Genomic DNA, 27,938 nt, shown 5'->3' with positions numbered 1-27,938 from the left:
GAAGAACTATGACATTTTTCAGTCAAAATGAGTGAATAATCTGGTAAAGCAGCTCATTAAGTAAATATTAATTTACAAAAGATTGTTTGAAAGACCTTGTCGGTAAACATCAAAGGGCTCCTTAAGCCATTTATCTTGCCTCACACTAATTTATCTTTTATAGGAAAAAAAACAGCATCAAAAATGATATGTCATAAAACAGTGTTTGATAGATTGCAAAGTTGGACATAAAAGATATTTACAAAAATGCTACAGTGCTGAGTGCATCTTATCTGTCCATACTGTAGCTTCTGACATTGAAATGTTTTGCATATTTAACAATCTGAATCAGATCACTGATTTTGACACCAAGAATTATCAGCCCAGATTTTGCATTAAAATAACTGTGAAACCAAGAGTTTTCATTGTTATTATGGAGTAAATGTGGTGGAGGTGATGATGTTGTGGTAATATAGAATTGTAGAGTGCAGAAGAGGCCCTTTGGCCTATTTAGCCTGTACTGTCAAAGATGCACTAAATCTACATTGTAGTCCCACTTTCCAGGACTAATCCTATAGCTTAGAATGTTATGAAACTCCACATGCTCATCCAAGTACTTTACTAAAGGTTGTAAAGTTTCTTGCCTGTCTGAGTGAAAAAATGTTTACCTCAACGACCCTCTAAACTCTTGCTTTTCACCTTAAAATTATGCTGATTTGTGACTGACCCTTCGACGAAAGGAAACAGCTGCTTTCTATACACTCAGAGATAGCAAGAACTGCAGATGCTGGAGTCAAAGTCAATACAGTGAGGAGCTGGAGGAACACAGCAGCATCAGAGGAGCAGAAGATTCGATGTTTCAGGCCTAGACCCTTCATCACTGTTTTTTATCCATTGTATCCATGCCCCTTATGATTTTATACACCACCATCATGTCCCTTCTCAACATGTTGTGTTCCAAAGGAAACAAACCTTGTAAAATAAAAACAAAGTTAAATAAAACAGAGCTGTAGATGCAGAAGATCTGAAATTAAAACACATAAATAGATGGAGAAACTCAACAGGTCTAACAGCATCAGTGGATAAAAAGCAGACTTGTCAGGCCTCTCTTTGGAGCCAAGTTACTCCATTCCAGGGAACACCCCAGTGAATCTTCTCTGCACCTCCTCCAGTGAAATCACATTTTTCCTATCATGCAATGATCAGAAATGCACACAGTACTCCAACTATGACCTAACCAAAGTCCTGTACAGCTCCACATAACGTCCCTGCTCTTATAATGCATGACATAACTGGTAAGGTGCACACTTTCTAAGCCTTGTAAGCCTTCTTAACTATCCTATAACTTCCCCAGCCAACTTCAGGGATCTGTGGACAAGCACCCCAGGGTTCCTCTGTTCCACTGAGCTTCCTGCCATTCATTATTTCTTCTTTCAAAGTGCCTCACCAAACATTTAGCAGGGTTAAATTCTATCATATCACTGAAATTGTGATCCAGATCACCAGCCCAATGTTCTCGGGACATGGGACTGGATCTCACCAAATGGTGAAATTTTACTTCAATAAAAATCTGAAATTAAAAAAAAACTTAACTAATGGCAATCACTGATTTTTTTTAAAGGCCTGGTATTAGAAATGATGACCATGAAACTACTATTGATAAGGCGGTAGACTTAACTTTTACACTGCCCATTCGATAATCTGGTTGGCTAGGGTAAGTAGACAAGATTTAGAAGTCCAAGCAGCATCTTAGGACCACAAAAGCTTTTGTGCTCCTAAGATGCTGCGTGGCCTGCTGTGTTCATCCAGCTCCACACTTTGTTATCTGAGATTCTCCAGCATCTGCAGTTCCCACTATCTCAGATTTAGAAATCGACAGGTTAATAGAACATAGAACAGTACAGCACAGAACAGGCCCTTCAGCCCACAATGTTGTGCCGACCATTGATCCCCATGTATGCACCCTCAAATTTCTGTGACCATATGCATGTCCAGCAGTCTCTTAAATGTCCCCAATGACCTTGCTTCCACAACTGCTGCTGGCAACGCTTTCCATGTTCTCACAACTCTCTGTGTAAAGAACCCGCCTCTGACATCCCCTCTATACTTTCCTCCAACCAGCTTAAAACTATGACCCCTCGTGTTAGCCCTTTCTGCCCTGGGAAATAGTCTCTGGCTATCAACTCTATCTATGCCTCTCATTATCTTGTATACCTCAATTAGGTCCCCTCTCCTCCTCCTTTTCTCCAATGAAAAGAGTCCGAGCTCAGTCAACCTCTCTTCATAAGATAAGCCCTCCAGTCCAGGCAGCATCCTGGTAAACCTCCTCTGAACCCTCTCCAAAGCATCCACATCTTTCCTATAATAGGGCGACCAGAAATGGACGCAGTATTCCAAGTGCGGTCTAACCAAAAGTTTTATAGAGCTGCAACAAGGTCTCACGACTCAAACTCAATCCCCCTACTAATGAAAGCCAAAACACATATGCTTTCTGAACAACCCTGTCCACTTGGGTGGCCATTTTAAGGGATCTATGTATCTGCACATCAAGACCCCTCTGTTCCTCCACACTGCCAAGAATCCTATCCTTAATCCTGTACTCAGTTTTCAAATTCGACCTTCCAAAATGCATCACCTCGCATTTATCCAGGTTGAACTCCATCTGCCACCTCTCAGCCCATCTCTGCATCCTGTCAATGTCCTGCTGCAGCCTACAACAGCCCTCTATACTGTCAACGACACCTCCAACCTTTGTGTCGTCTGCAAACTTGCTGACCCATCCTTCAATCCCCTCATCCAAGTCATTAATAAAAATTACAAACAGTAGACGCCCAAGGACAGAGCCCTGTGGAACACCACTCACCACTGACTTCCAGGCAGAATATTTTCCTTCTACTACCACTCGCTGTCTTCTGTTGGCCAGCCAATTCTGTATCCAGACAGCTAAGTTCCCCTGTATCCCATTCCTCCTGACCTTCTGAACGAGCCTACCATGGGGAACCTTATCAAATGCCTTGCTGAAGACAATATACACCACATCCACAGCTCGACCCTCATCAACTTTTCTAGGCACATCCTCAAAGAACTTGATAAGGTTTGTGAGGCATGACCTGCCCCTCACAAAGCCGTGTTGACTGCATTTAATCAAGCCATGCTCTTCCAGATGGTCATAAATCCTATCACTCAGAATCCTTTCTAACACCTTGCAGACGACAGATGTGAGACTTACTGGTCTGTAATTGCCGGGGATTTCCCTATTTCCTTTCTTGAAGAGGGGAATTACGTTTGCCTCTCTCCAGTCCTCAGGTACAACTCCAGTGGAGAGCGAGGATGCTAAGATCTTTGCAAGTGGCGAAGCAATTGCATTTCTCGTATCCCAAAGCAGCCAAGGACAAATCTGGTCCAGACCTGGCGACTAGTCCATCTTAACGTTTGACAAAATTTTCAGTACATCAGCTTCCTCTATCTCTATCCATTCCAGCATGCACACCTGCTCTTCAAAGGTTTCATTCACTACAAAGTTCGTTTCTTTCGTAAAGGCAGAAGCAAAAAACTCATTTAGGGCTTCCCCTACCTCCTCAGGCTCCACACACAAGTTCCCTATGCTATCCCTGATCGGCCCTACTCTTTCTTTGACCATTCTCTTATTCCTCACACAAGCATAAAATGCCTTTGTGTTCTCCCTAATCCGTTCTGCCAAGCCTTTCTCGTGCCCCCTCCTGGCTCTCCTCAGACCATTTTTGAGCTCTTTCCTCGCCTTCCTGTAAGCCTCTAGAGCTGAGCTTGACCCTAGCTTCCTCCGCCTTATTTAAGATTTCTTCTTCCTTTTGACAAGAAGCTCCACCGCTCACGTCATCCAAGATTCCTTTATCTTACCCCTTCTTGCCTGTCTCAGAGGGACATATTTATTCATCATTAGGGGGAGGAAAGGGGACAGACAGACAGTGCAGAGATCCCCTGTGGGCATTCCCCTCAGCAATAAGTATACCGTTTTGGATACTGCTGGGGGGGTTGACCTACCAGAGGAAAGCCATAGTAGTCAGTTCTCTGGCACTGAGCCTGACACTGTGGCAAAGAAGGGAAGGGGGCAGAATAGAAAAGTACTCGTGGTAGGGGACTCGATAGTTAGGGGAATCGACAGGAGATTTTGTGGGCAAGATCGGGATTCCCGGAAGGTATGTTGCCTCCCTGGTGCCAGGGTCCGGGACGTCTCCGATCGGGTGTATAAAGTTCTGAAAGGGGAGGGTGAACAGCCAGAAATCGTGTTACATATTGGCACAAATGATATAGCCAGAAATAGGTTTGAGGATATAAAAAGTGATTTCAGGGAGTTAGGATGGAAGCTGCAGAGCAGGACGAACAGAGTAGTGTTCTCTGGTTTACTACCGGTGCCACGAGATAGCGAGGTGAGGAACAGGGAGCGGGCGCAGCTGAACACGTGGCTACGCAGCTGGTGTAGGAGGGAGGGTTTCAGATATGTTGATAATTGGGATGCCTTCTGGGGAAGGTGGTGCCTGTACAAGAAGGACGGGTTGCATCTGAACTGGAAGGGGACCAATGTCCTGGGTGGAAGGTTTGCTCGAGTAGTTCGAGAGGGTTTAAACTAGTATGGCAGGGGGGTGGGAACCTGAGCTGTATACCAGAGGTGAGCGTTGATGCAGGTGAGGCAGTAGCAAGAGGTAGACCAGCTAGTGGGAAGGATTTTCCTGGGAAGGAACCAAGGGATCGGTTAAAGTGTGTTTGCTTTAATGCAAGGAGTATCAGGAATAAAAGTGATGAACTTAGAGCATGGATCAGTACCTGGTGCTATGATGTTGTGGCCATAACAGAGACATGGGTTTCTCATGGGCTGGAATGGTTGCTGGATATTCCAGGGTTTAGAACATTTAAAAAGAATAGGGAGGGGGGAAAAAGAGGAGGGGGTGTAGCACTACTAATCAGAGAGGGTATCACAGCTACAGAAGCTTCCATTGTTGAGGAAGATCTGCCTACTGAGTCAGTATGGGTGGAAATTAGGAACAGCAAGGGAGTAGTCACCTCGTTAGGGGTTTACTACAGGCCCCCCAATAGCAGCAGGGAGATTGTAGAAAGCATAGGTCGACAGATTTTGGAAAAGTGTGGACGCAGTAGGGTTGTTGTAATGGGTGACTTTAACTTTCCTAATATTGATTGGAACCTCCTTCGAGCAGAAGATTTGAATGGAGCTGTTTTTGTAAGGTGTGTTCAGGAGGGTTTCCTAACGCAGTACGTTGACAGGCCGACGAGGGGAGAGGCCATTCTAGACTTGGTGCTCGGAAACGAGCCAGGGCAGGTATCAGATCTTGTGGTGGGAGAGCATTTTGGTGATAGTGACCATAACACTCTCTCATTCTACATAGCTATGGAGAAGGAGAGGATTAGGCAGAATGGGAGGATATTTAATTGGGGAAGAGGAAACTATGATGCGATTAGACACGAGTTAGGAAGCATGGACTGGGAGCAGTTGTTCCATGGTAAGGGAACTATAGACATGTGGAGATGGTTTAAGGAACAGTTGTTGGGAGTGATGAGTAAATATGTCCCTCTGAGACAGGCAAGACGGGGTAAGATAAAGGAACCTTGGATGACGAGAGCGGTGGAGCTTCTAGTGAAAAGGAAGAAGGTAGCTTACATAAGGTGGAGGAAGCTAGGGTCAAGTTCAGCTAGAGAGGATTACATGCAGGCAAGGAAGGAGCTCAAAAATGGTCTGAGGAGAGCCAGGAGGGGGCACGAGAAAGGCTTGGCAGAAGGAATCCGGGAAAACACAAAGGCATTTTACACTTACGTGAGGAATAAGAGAATGGTCAAAGAAAGAGTAGGGCCGATCAGGGATAGCATAGGGAACTTGTGTGTGGAGCCTGAGGAGGTAGGGGAAGCCCTAAATGAGTTTTTTGCTTCTGTCTTTACGAAAGAAACGACCTGTGTAGTGAATGAAACCTTTGAAGAGCAGGTGTGCATGCTGGAATGGATAGAGATAGAGGAAGCTGATGTACTGAAAATTTTGTCAAACATTAAGATTGACAAGTCGCCAGGCCCGGATCAGATTTGTCCTCGGCTGCTTTGGGAAGCGAGAAATGCAATTGCTTCGCCACTTGCGAAGATCTTTGCATCCTCGCTCTCCACTGGAGTCGTACCTGAGGACTGGAGAGAGGCAAATGTAATTCCTCTCTTCAAGAAAGGAAATAGGGAAATCCCCGGCAATTATAGACCGGTAAGTCTCACGTCTGTCGTCTGCAAGGTGTTAGAAAGGATTCTGAGGGATAAGATTTATGACCATCTGGAAGAGCATGGCTTGATCAAATACAGTCAACACGGCTTTGTGAGGGGTAGGTCATGCCTTACAAACCTTATCGAGTTTTTTGAGGATGTGACTAGTAAGGTTGATGAGGGTCAAGCTGTGGATGTGGTGTATATGGACTTCAGTAAGGCATTTGATAAGGTTCCCCATGGAAGGCTCATTCAGAAGGTCAGGAGGAATGGGATACAGGGCAACTTAGCTGCTTGGATACAGAATTGGCTGGCCAACAGAAGACAGCGAGTGGTAGTAGAAGGAAAATATTCTGCCTGGAAGTCAGTGGTGAGTGGGGTTCCACAGGGCTCTGTCCTTGGGCCTCTACTGTTTGTAATTTTTATTAATGACTTGGACGAGGGAATTGAAGGATGGGTCAGCAAGTTTGCAGACGACACAAAGGTCGGAGGTGTCGTTGACAGTGTAGAGGGCTGTTGTAGGCTGCAGCGGGACATTGACAGGATGCAGAGATGGGCTGAGAGGTGGCAGATGGAGTTCAACCTGGATAAATGCGAGGTGATGCATTTTGGAAGGTCGAATTTGAAAGCTGAGTACAGGATTAAGGATAGGATTCTTGGCAGCGTGGAGGAACAGAGGGATCTTGGTGTGCAGATACATAGATCCCTTAAAATGGCCACCCAAGTGGACAGGGTTGTTAAGAAAGCATATGGTGTTTTGGCTTTCATTAACAGGGGGATTGAGTTTAAGAGTCGTGAGATCTTGTTGCAGCTCTATAAAACTTTGGTTAGACCGCACTTGGAATACTGCGTCCAGTTCTGGGCGCCCTATTATAGGAAAGATGTGGATGCTTTGGAGAGGGTTCAGAGGAGGTTTACCAGGATGCTGCCTGGACTGGAGGGCTTATCTTATGAAGAGAGGTTGACTGAGCTCGGTCTCTTTTCATTGGAGAAAAGGAGGAGGAGAGGGGACCTAATTGAGGTATACAAGATAATGAGAGGCATAGATAGAGTCGATAGCCAGAGACTATTTCCCAGGGCAGAAATGGCTAGCACGAGGGGTCATAGTTTTAAGCTGGTTGGTGGAAAGTATAGAGGGGATGTCAGAGGCAGGTTCTTTACGCAGAGAGTTGTGAGAGCATGGAATGCGTTGCCAGCAGCAGTTGTGGAAGCAAGGTCATTGGGGTCATTTAAGAGACTGCTGGACATGCATATGGTCACAGAAATTTGAGGGTGCATCCATGAGGATCAATGGTCGGCACAACATTGTGGGCTGAAGGGCCTGTTCTGTGCTGTACTGTTCTATGTTCTATGTTCTATCACTCGCAACAACTGTTCCTTAAACAGTCTCCACATGTCTATAGTGCCTTTATCATAGAACAACTGCTCCCAGTCCATGCTTCCTAACTCATGTCTAATCGCATCATAGTTTTCTCTTCCCCAATTAAATATCTTCCCATCTTGCCTAATCCTCTCCTTCTCCATAACCATGTAGAATGTGAGGCAGTTATGGTCACTATCACCAAAATGCTCTCCCACCACAAGATCTGATACCTGCCCCGGCTCGTTTCCGAGCACCAAGTCTAGAATGGCCTCTCCCATCATTGGCCTGTCAACATACTGAGTTAGGAAACCCTCCTGAACACACCTTACAAAAACAGCTCCATTCAAATCTTCTGCTCGAAGGAGGTTCCAATCAATATTGGGAAAGTTAAAGTCACCCATTACAGCAACCCTACTACGTCCACACTTTTCCAAAATCTGCTGACCTATGCTTTCTTCAATCTCCCTGCAGCTATTGGGGGGCCTGTAGTAAAACCCTAACGAGGTGACTACTCCCTTGCTGTTCCTAACTTCCACCAACACTGACTCGGTAGGCAGATCTTCCTCGACAATGGAAGCTTCTGTAGCTGTGATACCCTCTCTGATTAGTAGTGCTCCACCCCCTCCTCTTTTCCCCCCTCCCTCTTCTTTTTAAATGCTCTAAACCCTGGAACATCCAACAACCATTCCTGCCCCTGAGAAACCCATGTCTCTGATATGGCCACAACATCATAACACCAGATACTGATCCATGCTCTAATAAGTTCATCACTTTTACTCCTGATACTCCTTGCGTTAAAGCAAACACACTTTAACTGATCCCTTGGTTCCTTCCCAGGAAAATCCTTCCCACTAGCTGGTCTACCTCTTGCTATTGCCTCACCTGCATCAACTCTCACCTCCGGTATACAGCTCAGCTTCCCACCCCTCCGCCATACTATTTTAAACCCTCCCGAACTACTCGAGCAAACCTTCCACCCAGGACATTGGTCCCCTTCCAGTTCAGATGCAACCCGTCCTTATTGTACAAGTCCCACCTTCCCCAGAAGGCATCCCAATTGTCTACATATCTGAAGCCCTCCCTCCTACACCAGCTGCGCAGCCACGTGTTAAGCTGCGCCTGCTCCCTGTTCCTCGCCTCGCTATCTTGTGGCACCAGTTGTAAACTGGAGAACACTGTCTGTGTGGAGTTTGCACATTCTCCCTGTGTCTGTGTGGGTTTTCTCCGGGTACTCCGGTTTCCTCCCACGGTCCAAAAGATGTGCAAGGCTAGGTGGATCGGCCATGCTAAATTGCCCATAGTGTGCGGGGGTGTGTGGGTGCGATGCTCCAAGAAGCGGTGTGGACTTGTTGGGCCGAAGGGCCTGTTTCCACACTGTAGGGAATCTAAGCTACTGTTCGTCCTGCTTTGCACCTTCCATCCTAACGCCCCGAAATCATTTTTTTATATCCTCAATCCTTTTTCTGGCTATATCATTAGTGCCAATATGTAACACAATTTCTGGCTGTTCGCCCTCCCCTTTTAGAACCTTATGCACCCGATCAGAGACGTCCCGGACCCTGGCATCAGGGAGGCAACATACCTTCCAGGAATCCCAATCCTGCCCACAAAATCTCCTGTCGATTCCCCTAACTATCGAGTCCCCTACCACGAGTACTTTTCTATTCTGCCCCCTTCCCTTCTTTGCCACAGTGTCAGGCTCAGTGCCAGAGAACTGACTACTATGGCTTTCCTCTGGTAGGTCATCCCCCCCAGCAGTATCCAAAACTGTACACTTATTGCTGAGGGGAATGCCCACAGGGGATCTCTGCAATGTCTGTCTGTCCCCTTTCCTCCCCCTAACTGTAACCCATCTATCCTTGTCCTGAGCCTTAGGAGTGACCAACTCCCGGTAACTCCTCTCAATTATCCCCTCTGCCTCCCGAATGATCCGTAGTTCATCCAGCTCCATTTCCCTAACACGGTTTTCAAGGAGCTGGAGTTGGGGGTACTTCCCGCAGATGTAGCCAGCAGAGACGTGTGCCATGTCTCCCACCTGCCACATTCTGCAGGAGCAAGCAACTGCCCTAGCATCCATACCCCACTTATCTGAACACCCACTCAGTACTAAAGTAGAAAGCTTAGTTCAAGTTGCTATAAAGTTAATAACAAACCTATATTCAATAGAGAAAGTTTAGAATGAACATTACCTTATTAACTAGGTTAGAGGAAGAGGGTGGGTGGGAGACACGACAGTTGTAGAGTCTCGGGTTTAGCCACCTTGCTGATGTATATGGTCACTGCTTTCCTTCCCGGCTGCCCCTCTGGTCCTCGTCACTTCCTCTGCTGCTCCCGCTCCTTCTGTGAAGAAGAAAACACCGCTGCCCGCTACCGGTAAGTAATTTTTAAAAAATTGCCTTACCTTAGCTGCAGTCTTCCGGGTTCGTCTTACCTCCGCTGCTGCTCGCACTCAAAATGGCCGTTGGCGTCGAAGGGTGAGTATTTATACTCACTGCTTTCCTTCCTGGCTGCCCCTCTGGTCCTCGTCACTTCCTCCGCTGCTCCCGCTCCTTCTGTGAAGAAGAAAACACCGCTGCCCGCTACCGGTAAGTAATTTTAAAAAAACTGCCTTACCTTAGCTGCAGTCTTCCGGGTTCGTCTTACCTCCGCTGCTGCTCGCACTCAAAATGGCCGTTGGCGTCGAAGGGTGAGTATTTATACTCACTGCTTTCCCTCCCGGCTGCCCCTCTGGTCCTCGTCACTTCCACCGCTGCTCCCGCTCCTTCTGTGAAAAAGAAAACACCGCTGCCTTCTACCGGTAAGTAATTTTAAAAAACTGTCTTACCTCCGCTGCTGCTCGCACTCAAAATACCATCTGAAAACTAAAACTGGAAGGAAGGAGGATGTATGCCATAGGATATGCACTGTTAGCAGCAGAGGCATCTCTGCCCAACGAGATAGGACCTATTTAATTGTGCTTCCTTGCCTGACCTCCACAGACCAAATCACCTGTCTGCCCCACTGCCTCTCTAGGGTGCCAGATCCCTCCGTACTCAAAAAATGTGGGACTCAACTGGATTTGGAAAGATTCTTCATGAACCTACTTGCAACCATAATTGAACTCTACTCCCACTTGAGAGTGTAACTCTCACACTCTGATAATGTAAATGTCTGGCACCATATTTTCAACATGGGAAACACTTTTTAAGTTGGTCAACCCAAGTGACTTTTGCAACAGATGGTGAAATAGTTCCCACTTCCAATAAAATTCATCCCATTATGTCTTAATTCATGCAAAACAATCTCTCTAGAAATGAAAATTAACTTTTAAAACTGTACATTTCCATCCCTTTAGGTTTCAAGATAATAAAATGTGAGGCTGGATGAACACAGCAGGCCAAGCAGCATCTCGGGAGCACAAAAGCTGACGTTTCGGGCCTTGACCCTTCATCACAGAGGGGGATGGGGTGAGGGTTCTGGAATAAATAGGGAGAGAGGGGGAGGCGGACCGAAAATGGAGAGAAAAGAAGATAGGTGGAGAGGAGAGTATAGGTGGGGAGGTAGGGAGGGGATAGGTCAGTCCAGGGAAGACGGACAGGTCAAGGAGGTGGGATGAGGTTAGTAGGTAGGAGATGGAGGTGTGCTTTGGGGTGGGAGGAAGGGATGGGTGAGAGGAAGAACAGGTTAGGGAGGCAGAGACAGGCTGGACTGGTTTTGGGATGCAGTGGGTCGGGGGGAAGAGCTGGGCTGGTTGTGTGGTGCAGTGGGGGGAGGGGACGAACTGGGCTGGTGTTTCAAGTTTCAAGTATTGTTGTACATTTTAAAACATTAAGAAAATAATATCCTTCAACATTTTATTTTGGTCTCTGTTATTTGCCTCGTTTTCTCCAATAAGTTAATCTTAGTTTCCCTGCCTATTTTTTGCTGTCTGTACATTTAGAATTGAATAATTTAATTTACACTTCCTGATCCAGGTTCCACATGATCAATAAGGATGCTTCAATTTGATTATATAATGGGAATTCCAGCAGCAAGTGGAAAATGAGGGAGTGTGTCCGGCATGGGAACTTGATCAATTGTACCAGGACTTCCAAAACAGGATGTGGGGGGAAAGGGGAGGTGCAGCTTCCAGAGGAGTCGAACAAATCCACACTGGAAAACATGAGGGTGCTTTGGTAGAAGTCGGGCTGACAGATAAGAGATTTTTTTTTCAACCTAATATAAACCACACGCTTCATTCCATATTTAACTTTAATACTTTTCATGCTTGTAATGAGTTGATGCCAGTGGAAACCTGCTTCGTGATCTCCAGGCTGCCTGAGTATCAAAATATCGTGCTCAGAAGAAGCTCTAGCGTGCTTGTAACTTCACTTGTAGAGATTGCCATGGCGGTTTGGATTCCAAATTATGGCAAATGTCACATATGACTAACTAATTTGTTGAAAACCGATTGCAAAGTCCAGGTCAGTATATTTATCTAGAAAAACAAGGAAATGATTTTCAGTTCAGTTTTTTTTAATAAATTACGCTTTTACAAAGCATTCGCTGGAATGAAATATGAATAAAATACAACAGATGCTGGAAATCCAAAATAAAAACAATGTGCTGGGGAAACACAGCAAGTTTGGTGGCATTTACAGAGAGAGAAACAATGTTTCAATTTGAAGTCCAGTACGACTCTTTTTCAGAACAGTAAGACTATTTTGAAGAAGAGTCATACTGGTCAAGAAATGTTAACTCTGTTTCTCTCTCCTCAGATGCTGCAGGACCTTGCTCAGTTTCTCCAGCACATTGTTGTTATCACAGGAATGAAACCGTTCATCTTGTTTACCAGTGTAGTTTGGTTTTGTTCCATTACCAGAACAAAATTAAGTAGCACTCCTTTAAGGATGTCGTCTCACTTCTTTGCAGTTTAGACCTTTTCACCCAACATAAAAGTAGAGAAACTATTGCAGAATTTAGGTTTAGTTGACCATTTGGTCCATCATACTTGCACTGGTTCTGTTTTCCTAGCCAATCTCTTGCCTTTTTCCCCCCATAACATTACAATCAATTTCTATTCAAATAATCATTCAATACCCTCCTGAATGCTGAAACTGCATTTGCCTCTACTCCATTTCCAGGTAGTGTACTCAATATCCTAATTACTTGTGCAAATTTTTTTTTCCACATTCCCATTATTTTATTTGTAAATCACTTTACATCTATGCCTTCTCATTTTTTTTTTCCCTTTTATGAGCAGGAACAGCTTGCAGGTTTGGAGAAGATTTGTAGCTCAGGTTGAGGTTCTGGATGTGAGTTTGCTCGCTGAGCTGGAAGGTTAGTTTTCAGACGTTTCGTCACCTTTTTTTTGTTTGAAAAAATATACTTTATTCATAAGATGTACAAAAAAAAACATATTTATACACCTACCCAGTCATGCAAGCCGCCCTGGGTTACCCAGGGGGTATGTACACCAACTAAAGGAAGAAAAAAGAAGAAACAAAAACAAAGCAAAGAAAATACCCCGTAGTCGTCACCCCGCACAGTCCCCGTTGGCCCCTGACCAGTTGGGGAAGGCGCCAGCTGGGCCCAGTTACCAGATAGGGCCCTTTTTTCCATTGTAGACGAGGGGTTTCATACAGTGGTCTTTCCCCACTGCGCCTTGTTGGCGGCTGCCCCAAGCTTTAGCGCGTCCCTCAGCACGTAGTCCTGGACCTTGGAGTGCGCCAGTCTGCAACACTCGGTCAGGGTCAGTTCTTTCAGCTGGCAGACCAGCAAGTTGCGGGCAGACCAAAGAGCGTCTTTCACCGTATTGATGGTCCTCCAGGCACAGTTGATGTTGATCTCGGTGTGCGTCCCGGGAAACAGCCCATAGAGCACGGAGTCCCGCGTCACGGAGCTGCTCAGGACGAACCTTGACAAATACCACTGCATCCCCCTCCAGACCTCCTGCGCATAGGCACACTCCAGAAGGAGGTGATCACAGCCTCCTCCTCCTCCCCCCCCCGCAGCCACCTCGAGGGCAGCGTGCGGTGTTGCAGAGATTCCGGGCATGCATAAAGGATCTCACTGGCAGAGCCCCTCTCACCGCCAGCCAAGCAATGTCCTTGTGCTTGTTTGAAAGTTCTGGCGATGAGGCATTCTGCCAAATGACTTTGGCAGTCTGTGTGGGGAACCACACGACGGGATCCACCATCTCCTTTTCCCGAAGGGTCCCGAGGATACTACATGCTGACCACTGCCTGACGGCCTTGTGGTCAAAGGAGTTTCCTTTCAAAAATTTCTCCACGAAGGACAGGTGGTACGGAACGGTCCAATTACTCAGAGCGTTCCGCGGCAACGAGGCCAGGCCCATCCTTCGCAACACCGGGGACAGGTAGAACCTCAGTAAGTAGTGACGCTTGGTGTTTGCGTACTGAGGATCTACGCACAGCTTGATGCAGCTGCACACAAAGGTAGCCGTCAGGGCGAGGGTGGCGTTCGGTACGTCCTTTCCCCCATTTTCCAGGTCTTTGTACATGGTGTCCCTGTGGACCCGGTCCATCCTTGACCCCCAAATGAAGTAGAAGCTGGCCGGGGTGACTGCAGCGGTGCAGGTATTTTGATTCCTGGCCCTTGGAGAAGAAGCATTTGAAAAATTTAGGAGGAGGCCTAAAACGTTTACAGGAGTACAAACTACAACTAAAAAAAAGAGAAATGCCAGTTTTTAAAAGACTCCATTTGGTATCTGGGCCATGTGATTGATGGCAAGGGACTACACAAGGTGCCAAAGAAGATGGGGGCTATCATGAAGGCCTCCACACCAGACAATATGTCTCAACTGAGATCATTTTTGAGACTTGTAAATTACTATGGCAAGTTTGTGTATGATCTGGCCACAATGCTAAAACACTTGCATCTGTTGCTGGCTGCCTCACAGCGGGTGGCACGGTGGCTCATTGGTTAACACTGCTGCCTCACAGCACCAGGGACCTAGGTTGGATTCCACCCTGGGGCGACTGTCTGTGTGGAGTTTGCACATTCTCCCAGTGTCTGTTTGGGTTTCCTCCGGGTGCTCCGCTTTCCTCCCACTGTCCAAAGATGTGCTGACTAACTGGATTGACCATGATAAATAGTCCAGAGTGTTCAGGGATGTGTAGATTAAGGGAATGGGTCTAGGTGGGATGTTCTAAGGGTCGGTGTGGTCTTGTTAGGCCAAACGGCCTGCTTCCACATTGTAAGGATTCCAAAAACAAAACGAGAGGTTAAGCATGCCTTAAAAAGATCAGAAGTGTTAACACATTTTGACCAAATTTTTCCACTACTATTAACATACGATGCCTCACCTTATGGGGTTGGAGTTGTACATTCGCGCATCTCACCAAATGGAGAGGAAGGCCCCTTGCGTTTGCATCGAAGCTGGTAATGAAGACAGAGCAAAATTATACTCATATTGTGAAAAAAAAATCAAGTATTGTGTTTGTTGTTAAGAAGTCCACCCATTTCCTTCACAGCAGGTGCTTCATACTATTTACCAATCACAGATACCTAAGTTCCATTTTTGGCCTGTATATGGGGAGACCATCAATGGCGGCAGCACTCACACAGAGATGGGCACTGGGTCTGTCAGCCTACTCGTGAGATAAAATGCTGACAGATTAGATTCCCTACAGTGTGGAAACAGGCCCTTCAGCCCAGCAAGTCTGCACTGCTCTTTGAAGCATCCCACCCAGACCCATCCCCATATAACCCACACACCCCTGAACACAACAGGCAATTTAGCAAGGCCAATCCACCTAGCCTGCACATCTTTGGACAGGCAGAGAAGTAAGGTAGTGCAGGTGCCCACTGAAGGCTGCCACTACTGGCAGCTAAAGATGTTTCTGACTGGAACTTGACAACTACTTTTCTCAGGATGACATTGTGCCGGTGTAAGCAAATCGGGTGCTGAACACGAACCGGAGCAATCCAATTTTGAGCTAGGTGGTGGACTTAGTCCTAAGCCAGAATTAGGCCCTTACCTGGAGGTGGGAGGTTTCTGTATCAGACAAGATTTACTGTGATAATGACAGCTGTTATTACCCCCATGCCCCCACCACCATTACAGGAAAAGTGCACCTCAGCCTGGTACAAATGAAGGAGACAGCCAAGAGCTACTTCAGTGGCCAAATATATACACCTGGATTGATAAGTAAGGGAGATCATGCAAATCCTGCGCATTAGTAAGAATGGCACTGCCGTTAGGGGCCCTTCACTCGTAGGAATGGCCTCAAACATTGTGGCAGCAAATTCATGTCAACTTTGTGCGACTGATCGAGAGACAAATGATGTTAGTGGTCATGGATACAAACTCCAAGTGGCCCAGTGTAGTGGTCACAAAATTCGTATCAGTGGATGCAATGTCTTGGCTGGGGTACTCTAAAAACGTCATGAATGACAAGGTCCACAGTTTGTGGCGTAAGAATTTGAGGCATATCTAGAAAATCACAGAGTTAGATATGTGAAATTGGCTCCCTATCACCTTGCAACAAATGGCTAGGTTTGGAAATTTGTTCATACCTTGAAGTGGGCCTTAAAGACTTCAAAAGGGGAGGGGTTGCTAGGACAGGCAATCAGTAAGTCCCTTAGCATTTACAGGAATGACGCAGTGCTCGTTACATTTCAAACATCAGCTGAGAATCATGTTTGATTTACTGTAGCTGTAAGAGACCGGAGAAATGGTACAGTGAAAATAAGAAGGACAGATGGCCAGAAGAGCAGGAACCTCCAGTTGGACGTATTCCAAACAGAAGAGGCCATATTGGCCTTGAATTATACATCTGGGGAAAAAAATGGATTCCAGTGGTGGTGGTGGCTCAAATGAGACCTTTGTCATATATGATACAGACTGGAGATGGACTGTCTGGAGGAGAGACACAGACCAGCTGATTGCTGCAACTCACCAACAGGGGAGGTACCTTAGAACACTGGGCTGGTCCAGATGGGACCAGTGATCTTGACTGAGTCATGTGTCTCTCAGTACAGGGAGAAGACAACAGCAGCATCACAGGAAAACATAGCCTGAAAGCTATGTATTGGCAGTACAATAGGAGCTTTCTGAAGCCCGAGAGACTACACTAGAAAAGGTTGCTGAGTTGAGGAGATAGTCTTTGAATAATTGCCATGCCCTGAGAGAATGATCATATTAATGTAAACAATGGGAGGGTTGTTTTATTTTTTCATGTCTTTTGTATGTATTCCTGACGATGTATACATGTTTGCTGCAATGCTACTATAATAGTTACAATTGTTGTACATATATTTATTAGTGGGAGTTTTAAAATAAAAGGGGAGGGGAATTAGGTATGTAGTTAGGGATGCTGTTCCTTTACGAGAGGTGGTCAAGTGACCTGGAGGGGCAGAGCTTGGATCCAGTCTAGTACCACTGTGGAGGTGTGAACATCATCAATTACCATTTCTCTACCCAGTATATAATTCCTTGTTCCAAAAGAAGCACTGCCATAACAAATGGTAATCTAGGTCTTTCACCCCAACCAGTTCTAGGCCTCTTTGTGCAGTCATGCTGTGCAGTGCATAAATGATGATGCACATGTCACCATAGCTGGCTCATACTGGAGGGTATCTTACAGTCTGTAACAGCAACAGAAGCACACATTCAAGATAAAATGGTCTGTTTGACACAGGTTAATATTTATAAATAGTTCTGTTTGTAGTACCTTTCTCTATCCATAATTGAGCACAAGATTGGCATCATGAACCACATCCTCAGCGGTTTATGTCTATACCCTCACAACCATTAAGTCTGAATCTTGGCTGGAAGGATGCTCGAAATAAAAGTATAATGCAATCAGATGCACACTTTCCAGATGTAGCTCTTGTGGTCTTGGACCATCTGGACAGTCAGTGAGTAGAAACCTTTCCCGTTCAGGAAACTGTCAAGCTGGTCTGTTAGAAATCTGATGGCTCCATGGGCACAATAAATTACCCTCAGAGCTGAGGAAATCCATTGATGATGGGAACTCTGCGCGTATATCCCATTTATCTCAGTATCGATATTGCACCTCTCCCTCCAGAACAGGCACCTACGACCTCCTGATCAGGGCTTGATGAAATCCTAACTCCAAAATAACAGCCAAGTCTGCAGCCGATCCCTGAAATGGCCCAGAAGCATTTTAATCAGGCTGACTGTGACACTGATGGTTCCACAGGCTAGGAGACTAGCATAGTGGCAATGAGGCACAGTTCATGACAAATCAGTGTGCACAACTCAAACTTTTGCAACCAACTATTTGAATAGGCATACTAACATTCTAACAGTTGTACTTACCTGACACTTGGGCGCTTAGGTAGTGTAGACTTCGTTTTGCAATCCTTGGCTATGCTTTGCCTTCTCTTCAGACACTGAGATAACTTTTCATTCTTTTAAATTCTACAGGATACAGTGTAGGTTTAAGGTGCAAGAGAAGCATTTAAAAAGGATGTCAGGGTGTTGGTGAGCTGCCTTCTTGAACTGCTGCAGTCAAAATTCTGCAGGGAGACTCATAATATCATTAAGCAATAAGTTCCAGGATTTTCGCAAAACAATACTGAAGGAATGATAATATTTTTCCAAGCTGGATAGTGACTGGCTTGAGGGGAAGCGGCAGATTGTCCCTTTCTAATTTGCTGCCTTCATTCTTCTAGATGGAAGTGGCCGTGGGTTTGGAAGGTGTTGTCCAATGAATTTCTGCAATACACCTTGTGGATGGCACACACTGCAGCTATTGAACATCAGTGTTGGGCAGTAGTGGATATTTTGGATATAGTGTCAATCAATTGGCTCACTTTGTCCTGGACAGTATCAAGCTTCCCAACTGTTATTAAAGCTGCACTTACCCAGACAAGTAGGAAGTATTCTATCACAATCCACAGTGCAACAAGACTTATTTATTCTTATACTCAAAGCTTCTTTGAAGCTTCTTTGAATTCTTGGGAATTTAGAATAATGGGAACGGAGGTCAGGGCACTTGAATGTTCCTCCTGCAGAGTGTGGGAGGTAAGGGTCACCACTAGTGTCCCTGCTGACTACATCTGCGGGAAGTGCACCCAACTCTAGCTCCTTGAAAACAGCGTTAGGGAACTGGAGCTGGAGCTGGATGAACTTCGGATCATTCGGGAGGCAGAGGGGGTTATTGAGAGGTGTTACAGGGAGGTAGTCACTCCTCAAGTACAGGAAAAAGGCAGATGGGTTACGGTCAGGGGGCGGAAAGGGAACCGGCAGGCAGTGCAGGGATCCCCTGTGGCCATTCCCCTCAACAATAAGTATACCGTTTTGGATACTGTTGGGGGGAACAACTTACCAGGGGAAAGCAGTGGGGTACAAGTCTCTGGCACAGAGTCTGTCCCTGCTGCTCAGAAGGGAAGGGGGAAGAGGAGCACAGCATTAGTCATTGGGGACTCCATAGTTAGGGGAACAGATAGGAGGTTCTGTGGGGACGAGAGACTCACGGTTAGTGTGTTGGGTCCCAGGTGCCAGGGTGCGTGATGTCTCTGATCGTGTTTTTGCAATCCTTAAGGGGGAGGGGGAGCAGCCTCAAGTTGTGGTCCACATTGGCACCAATGACATAAGTAGGAAGAGAGATGGGGATTTAAGGCAGAAATTCAGGGAGCTAGGATGGAAGCTGAGAGCTAGGACGAACAGAGTTGTCGTCTCTGGTTTGTTGCCCGTACCATGTGCTAGTGAGACGAGGAATAGGGAGAGAGAGGAGTTGAACACGTGGCTACAGGGATGGTGTAGGAGGGAGGGTTTTGGATACTTGGATAATTGGGGCTCTTTCTGGGGTAGGTGGGACCTCTACAAGCAAGATGGTCTTCACCTGAACCAGAGGGGTACCGATATCCTGGGTGGGAAATTTGCTAAGGCTATTCGGGTGGGTTTAAACTAATTCAGCAGGGGAATGGGCACCTAAATTGTAGTTTGACTATAGAAAAGGTTGAGAGTAGGGTGGTCCGAAATAAAGTTTCAGGGAAGCAAGACAGCACCGGCAAGCAAGAAGTTGGTTTGAAGTGTGTCTACTTCAATGCCAGGAGCGTCTGGAATAAGGTGGGTGAACTTGCAGCATGGGTTAGTACCTGGGACTTAGATGTTGTGGCCATTTCGGAGACATGGATAGAGCAGGGACAGGAATGGTTGTTGCAAGTTCCGGGATTTAGATGTTTCAGTAAGAACAGAGAAGATGGTAAAAGGGGAGGAGGTGTGGCATTGTTGGTCAAGGACAGTATTACAGTTGCAGAAAGGATGTTTGGGGACTCGTCAACTGAGGTAGTATGGGCTGAGGTTAGAAACAAGAAAGGTGAGGTCACCCTGTTGGGAGTTTTCTATAGGCCTCCGAATAGTTCCAGAGATGGAGAGGAAAGGACAGCAAAGATTATTCTTGATAGGAGTGAGAGAGACAGGGTAGTTGTTATGGGGGACTTCAATTTTCCAAATATTGACTGGGAACTATAGTTTGAATACTATGGATGGGTCAGTTTTTGTCCAGTGTGTGCAGGAGGGCTTCCTGACACAGTATGTAGATAGGTCAACAAGGGGCGAAGCCACATTAGATTTGGTACTGGGTAATGAGCCCGGCCAGGTGTTAGATTTGGAAGTAGGTGAGCATTTTGGTGATAGCGATCACAATTCCGTTATGTTTACTTTAGTGATGGAAAGGGATAGGTGTATACCACTGGGCAAGAGTTATAGCTGGGGAAAAGGCAATTACGATGAGATTAGGCAAGATTTAGGGAGTATAAGATGTGGAAGGAAACTGCAGGGGATGGGCACATTAGAAATGTGGAGCTTATTCAAGGAAAAGCTCCTGTGTGTCCTAGATAAGTACGTACCTATCAGGCAGGGAGGAAGCTGTAGAGTGCGGGAACCGTGGTTTACGAAGGAGGTGGAATCTCTGGTCAAGAGGAAGAAGGCGGCTTATGTTAGGATGAGATGGGAAGGCACAGTTAGGGCACTTGACGGCTACGAGGAAGCCAGGAAAGACCTAAAGAGAGAGCTCAGAAGAGCCAGGAGGAGACATGAGAAGTTGTTGGCGGATACGATCAGGGTAAACCCTAAGGCTTTCTATAGGTATTTAAGGAATAAAAGAATGACAAAAGTAAGATTAGGCCCAATCAAGGATAGTAGTGGTAAGTTGTGTGTGGAGTCAGATGAGATAGGGGAAGCGCTAAATGAATATTTTTCAACAGTATTCACTCTAGAAAATGACAATGTTGTCAAGGAGAATACTGAGATACAGGCTACAGGACTAGGTGGGATTGAGGTTCAGAAGGAAGAGGTATTAGAAATCCTTCAGAAGGTGAAGATAGATAAGTCCCCTGGGCCGGATGGGATTTATCCTCGGATCCTCTGGGAAGCCAGGGAGGAGACTGCCGAGCCTTTGGCATTGATCTTTAACTCGTCATTGTCTACAGGAATAGTGCCAGATGACTGGAGGATAGCAAATGTGGTTCCCCTGTTCAAGAAGGGGAGTAGAGACAACCCTGGTAATTATAGACCAGTGAGCCTTACCTCAGTTGTTGGTAAAGTGTTGGAAAAGGTTATAAGGGATAGGATTTATAACCATCTAGAAAAGAATAAATTGATTAGGGATAATCAGCACGGTTTTGTGAAGGGAAGGTCGTGCCTCACAAACCTTACTGAGTTCTTTGAGAAGGTGACCAAACAGGTAGATGAGAGTAAACCGGTTGATGTGGTGTATATGGAATTGAGCAAGGCGTTCGATAAGGTTCCCCACAGTCGGCTATTGTACAAAATGCGGAGGAATGGAATTGTGGGAGATGTAGCAGTTTGGATCGGAAATTGGCTTGCTGAAAGAAGACAGAGGGTGGTAGTTGATGTGAAATGTTCATCCTGGAGACTAGTTACTAGTGGTGTACCGCAAGGGTCGGTGTTGGGTCCACTGCTGTTTGCCATTTTTATAAATGACCTGGATGAGGGCGTAGAAGGATGGGTTCGTAAATTTGCAGACGACACTAAGGTCGGTGGAGTTGTGGATAGTGACGAAGGATGCTGTAGGTTGCAGAGAGACATAGATAAGCTGCAGAGCTGGGCTGAGAGGTGGCAAATGGAGTTTAATGCAGACAAGTGTGAGGTGATGCACTTTGGTAGGAGTAACCAGAAGGCAAAGTACAGGGCTAATGGTAAGGTTCTTAGTAGTGTAGATGAACAGAGAGATTTCAGTGTCCATGTACACAGATCCTTGAAAGTTGCCACCCAGGTTGACAGGGCTGTTAAGAAGGCATACAGTGTTTTAGCTTTTATTAATAGAGGGATCGAGTTCCGGAACCAAGAGGTTATGGTGAAGCTGTACAAAACTCTGGTGCGGCCGCACTTGGAATATTGTGCACAGTTCTGGTCACCGCATTATAACAAGGATGTGGAAGCTTTGGAAAGGGTGCAGAGGAGATTTACTGGAATGTTGCCTGGTATGTAGGGAAGGTCTTACGAGGGAAGGCTGAGGGACTTGAGGCTGTTTTCATTAGAGAGAAGAAGGTTGAGTGGTGACTTAATTGAAACATAGAAAATAATCAGAGGGTTAGATAGGGTGGATAGGGAGAGCCTTTTTCCTAGGATGGTGACGGCGAGCATGAGGGGGCATAGCTTTAAATTGAGGGGTGAAAGATATAGGACAGATGTCAGAGGTAGGTTCTTTACTCAGAGAGTAGTAAGGGAATGGAATGCTTTGCCTGCAATGGTAGTAGATTTGACAACTTTAGGTACATTTAAGTCGTCATTGGATAAGCATATGGACGTACATGGAATAGTGTAGGTTAGATGGGCTTCAGATCGGTATGACAGGTCGGCACAACATCGCGGGCCGAAAGACCTGTACTGTGCTGCAATGTTCTATGTTATAAAAGCTTCCTGACCAATTAATGTTAGCAGGCCTGATGGCAATCCAAGTTAAATCAGAGTATTTACTGCATTATTTGGCCCATTACATCCACAGTGGTCCTGCATTTCCTGTAGACCTGCAAATCTTTCTTTTATAAATAATAATGCTATGACATAAATAGAACTGAACTGTTCAAAAAGTTACTGCAAAGATAACAGTTGATGGTTCATGAAGATGGACCAAGTAGAGGAAATGAACGTCACCATCGACTCCCATCATGGAATGCCTGAACAAGGTTTCATTGTTACCTTTCTAAATTAGATGCTGCAGTGTATAAAAGGCTATATAAGAGATACTCAACCCTGCTAATGGGAAGAAGGCTGCTGCTGCAGACATAAGATGTAGCCAGAAATTGCCATGTAAATGAGCATTGTTTGGCAGAAACAGTGCTAAAAGTGGTTTAATTATCTAATCTAAACAGAAGAGATGTGCAGAATGACATCCTGCTTGATGTCTTGTACCAACGTCCTGACTCTGCTTCCCAAAGCCAACTCTCACACATCACATCATGGCCTTAATTGAAGAAGCATCCATGTTTCTTTGTTGATACACTTCCTCAAATCTTAATCTGATCATCCACCACATGCAACGTCACTTCTCTCACATAATCAACTTCTGCAAAAATCCATTCACCTTCAACAATTTTCATTACTTCTAGTCATTGGTTCTTTCTTGCCGAAGTCGAGAGGCAGAGAACCGGATATAGTCCTCCAGAAGTTTTCATCTATTTAGAGAGAAAATGGTAGAGATCTGCACAGTCTCAATGTGCCTGGCCATCTGAAGAGTGGATGGGTTTTTCTAGCTGTGTGTTGACAAAGTAAAATATCATGCATCCAAATCGCATACTAAACTAAGTTTGGCATAATGTTTCTACATATGATAAAAATTCAATGGTTACTATGTTCATTTTAAACATTCTTACCTATTCTATCATTGTACACCATACTAGTTAGAATCATCATATCCCAGCAGTGCAGGAAGAGGCTATGCAATCCATCGGTTCTGCATTGACCCTCTGTACAGCATCCCACCTAATCCCTGCAACCTCATTTTATTCTTAATTTCATTAATTCACCCAGCCTACACATCCCTGGTCACTGTGGGGCAATTTAGCAATGGGAAATTCACTAATTTGCCATCTTTGGGCTACTGAATACCAAAGGGAACAGACAGGCACAGGGAGAACATGTAAAATTCACACAGATGGTCACCCAAAGCTGGAATCGAACCCAGGTACCCAATCCTGAGGCAGCAATGCTAACCAATGCGTCACCAAGCTACTTTACATCTTCAATCTACCACAGGCCATCAAGCATCCCACAGGAGATGATTCAGGTTGAAGGTGGCAATTCCGTAAAGAAAATCCTTTATTCTGATGCTGCATTGTCACAGGGTTCGTGCACACTCTGCACCAGCTTAGTGGGACCAGTGAGACAACTGTGTGCCTTATATCACAAGTGAGAGTAACATGAGACATTAACTTACAAATGGGCCACAAATCATGATAAAGTAGGGATTTCGTGGACATTGGGTCATTACAAATATGAAACAAAATTAAGAGTAAATATGGAAGATGTGGCACTTCCATGGAATTAAGACTGTAGTTTATATCTGGTTGCGGAAAACCTTCAGTCTGTCTGATGCTTCTGCTCATGAGGCCTCCTTTACCCAAGACATTGTCTCTCTTCAAGAGGGTCCATGTGACTGCTCCAGCTGCCCTGTTCAGCACCCATGTTTGCTATGACCACCTGGCACTGTTTCCTCTTTCTTTCATTGAGGAGAACCTTGCCAATGGCTCCTTAACTGTGAACTAGTGAACTTTATTTAATTGAAGTTTGATAATAGTTGCATAATAAAAAGAATTAAAAATGTTTTTTGTGGCCAAATAAGAGGGTTAAAAGACGGGAGTTGATTTACTACTCCTAAACTGATTGTAATAACCATACCAATGAAACTCTGGCACTCAGTCATATTCCAAGGTTCTGGAATCTCCTCGACTGCTCTTCACTTCTGCAGATCATCTCTGATACTGGATACATCTCCAGAGTATCCAAGGGCAGTCGTCTTCGTGAATTCATACTGTTGCTGGGTGTAAGTCTGGCTTCCCGTAGGTGGTGCAGCATAGCTCATGTTCTTGCAGTGCTGCTGATCAGCACGTCACCATGTGACCTACAACTCCATTTCTAGAATACTTAATATTGTCCTCTGGAAGATTTATGGTGCTGATGTGATGCTGAAATGTGTACTGAAACAAAATTTTCCAACAGTATAATGAATCAAGCATTAGTTGCTAAAAATAAGACACAATTTGGATCTGGCTTTGTGAATTTTGAACTTTGTTTTTGAACTCATCCACAAATATGTAAGGCCTAAACAAATTCTGATGTATCCGCTGGGTTTTAGGACTGGGAGTGCCCTGAACACCTTGTTAATTTTGTCACAAGTGAAATAACCCCTTGCTCCAACACAGAATGAATTTCGTCATTAGCTTTGTCAAGAGTAGATGAGGAATATGTTTGAATTTGAATAGATACGCTGGCTTTACTTTAGGACATAGAATGACATGGTACATTGTATTCAGTTTCCTAGCTTCATGAACAGTCGCAGAAATTCAGCCATGAACTTTTCAGCCTGACCTTGTCTTTCCAGTTTCTGTTCTCTGCAAATTAGATGTGAGTTGGTTCGGGCTCCTACTTAGGGTGAGCAACACTGGTTCAGAATTATGTATAACATTTTAGGGATTGTTCTCACTCCATAACAAAGCGTTGCATTTAGCTGTCCAAAAAAAAAACTTTGGCTGCAAGCATCCTGGTCAATGTAGCTTTGCATGTGATGGCCTATGAGAATTTCTCTCCAACTTCAGTTCAGTATCAGAAAGAACTGAATCTTAGCTGCACTTCTGCTTGATTGGAAACTGTGAGAGTTCTCTACATTTTAAAAATCTGATTCTACAATGATATTCTTGTTGTGCCGCTGAAGACCATTTACAGAGTTTGCTGTGTTAAGTAATATATGAACCGTATTTAAGAAACTTTCTGTGGTGATGAAGCTGCAGGAAAAGCAAGATCATGTGACACTGCATTATTATCTGTGATGATGTATCACACACAAAAAAACAATGAACTGCAGATGCTGGAAATCGGAAACAAAATCAGAAATTGCTGCAAAAATGCAGCAGGCCAAACAGCATCAGTGAAGAGAAAGCTGAGTTAACATTTTGAGTCCAATAACCCTTCTTCAGAACTTCGGAAAAAGCTGGTCTATGTGCTTGAGAAGAGGTGAGGGGAGGGGGAAAACGAGTAAATGATAGGTGAAGATGGAGCCAAGACAGGGAGAAAAAAACAAAGGAGTGGGTAATAAGAGAATGAATAACAGCTCATAGGGATCATTAGTGGCTGATAGTGACTTGTTTATGGTAATGATTACAAGGCCTGGAGTAAAAACATGGGAGAAAATGCTTTAGGCCCTGAAATTATTGAACTGTGTTGAGTCCAGATGGTTGCAGGCTCTCAAGCAGAAAATGCCCCACCACCTTTTTTTCCTCCCACAACAGCAACAGGGACCCCTTGTCCTCTACAACCATCCCAGCAGCATCCACATCCAACCGATCATTGGCTGCCATTGCTGCCACCTCCAGCTGGATGGCACAATCTGACACATATTCTGCTCTACTCCCTTGTCAGCCATCCACAGGGGCTGTTCCCTCCAGGACAGCCTGGACCACTCCTTCACCACTCCCAGTATTTCCCTACACCCCCATGGTACGTTTCCATGCATAGCAGAAGATGTACCCTTGTCCATTTACTTCCTCCCTTCTCATTTTCTCAACTCCCACAGATCCCAATCAAGCAGAAGTGCAGCTGAGATTCAGTTCTTTACTGGTGAAGCAGCAATCTTTCTGCACCGCACTCAGTCTAGTTTACTGTATTTGCTGCTCACAATATGGTCTCTCCTTTGGACAAAGTCCAGGCTGGGTGACTGCTTAGTGCAACATCTCCATTCTGTCTGCAAAAATGACCCCGTCCTTCCAGTAACCTGCCATCTGAATACGCCACCCTGCTTAAGACTGTAGTTTATATCTGGTTGCGGAAAACCTTCAGTCTGTCTGATGCTTCTGCTCATGAGGCCTCCTTTACCCAAGACATTGTCTCTCTTCAAGAGGGTCCATGTGACTGCTCCAGCTGCCCTGTTCAGCACCCATGTTTGCTATGATCACCTGGCACTGTTTCCTCTTTCTTTCATTCAGGAGAACCTTGCCAATGGCTCCTTAACTGTGTACTAGTGAATTTTATTTAATTGAAGTTTGATATAGTTGCATAATAAAAAGAATTAAAAATGTTTTTTGTGGCCAAATAAGGGGGTTAAAAGTAGTATAAGACATGGAAGAGTAGTTAAATTTGTTATAAGAACAACAGATGGAAAGTTAAAAATGAGCTTAGCAGAGTAAAATGGGAAATAATCTCCAGTGTATAATACAAAACTCAACCCATGGGGAGATTGCACAATGGAATATTGAATAAACTATTAGTATTGGATATTAAGTCTGCCAAAAAAGCTTCTCTTTATAAAAAGAGGTAGGGAAAAGCAGGGTAATATGACTGATAGATCATTCCAGGGATACTGAAAAAATTGCTGACATACTCTGTGTAGTCCAATGTACAGGGATCTAATCAAAGGAAATGAGCAATATTCAAACTTACTAAATTTAAGGAAAACAATAGTGCATTAAACTAGATATTTCATGCTCTGAAAGTTAGTGCAATGCCAGAGTGCCTGTTTACAATTACTGTCATAGATCTATCCAACTTGAAAATAGCTTTGCATTCATTAGATTCCCTACAGTGTGGAAACAGGCCCTTTGGCCCAACAAATCCACACTGCCCCTTGAAACATCCCACCAATCCCCCTAAAACTAACACAGCCCTGAACACTACGGGCAATTTAACATGGCCGATCCACCTAACCTGCACATCTTTGGACTGTGGGAGGAAACACACACAGGCAGTCGCCTGAGGCTGGAAATGAACCTGGGTCCCTGGCGCCGAGGTTGCAGTGCCAACCACTGAGGCACCGTGCCACCCCATTAGGTTTGTCATTAATCAACTAATTATAATATTTTAACCAAAATACGTATGAAAACTCATAGAAAGGTAACATACAATCTCACCAGTGATTGTCATTGGTCCTTTGCCAGTTAGTTGAAAATTTACCATTTTTCACCATAGCTCACCGTCACTCTTAGTGGCACAGTGGCTGGGCAGTTAGCACTGGGCAGTCGCAGAGATCTAGGCTTGAATTCAGTCTCGGGCGACTGTGTTGCTCTTATTTCCTCCCACACTCCAAAAATGTGCTGGTTAGGTGGATTAGCTATGCTAAATTGCCCATAATGTGCAGGCTAGGTGGATGCTCTTCGAAGCAGTGACGATGGGTCGAATGGCCGGTTTTCATACTGCAGGGATTCTTCGTCTGGTAAACTTTGAGAATACTGCACTGACAAAAAT

At 45.1% G+C, this 27,938-nt stretch overlaps 1 long non-coding RNA gene across 1 annotated transcript; it reads right to left on the bottom strand.

The window, feature by feature from the left end:
• Positions 1 to 170: 170 nt before the first annotated feature.
• LOC132210870 (uncharacterized) lies at positions 171 to 27,841 on the bottom strand. Its single transcript, XR_009447071.1, has 4 exons — positions 27,605 to 27,841; positions 14,854 to 14,926; positions 9,757 to 10,331; positions 171 to 951 (listed from the first exon to the last, which is right to left on the bottom strand). It is a non-coding gene; the product is annotated as an uncharacterized LOC132210870 (long non-coding RNA).
• Positions 27,842 to 27,938: the final 97 nt, after the last annotated feature.

This window comes from Stegostoma tigrinum, chromosome 2 (assembly GCF_030684315.1).
Source record: "Stegostoma tigrinum isolate sSteTig4 chromosome 2, sSteTig4.hap1, whole genome shotgun sequence".
NCBI classification, from domain to species: Eukaryota; Metazoa; Chordata; class Chondrichthyes; order Orectolobiformes; family Stegostomatidae; genus Stegostoma; species Stegostoma tigrinum.
This window is presented reverse-complemented; position numbering and strand designations above follow the sequence as displayed.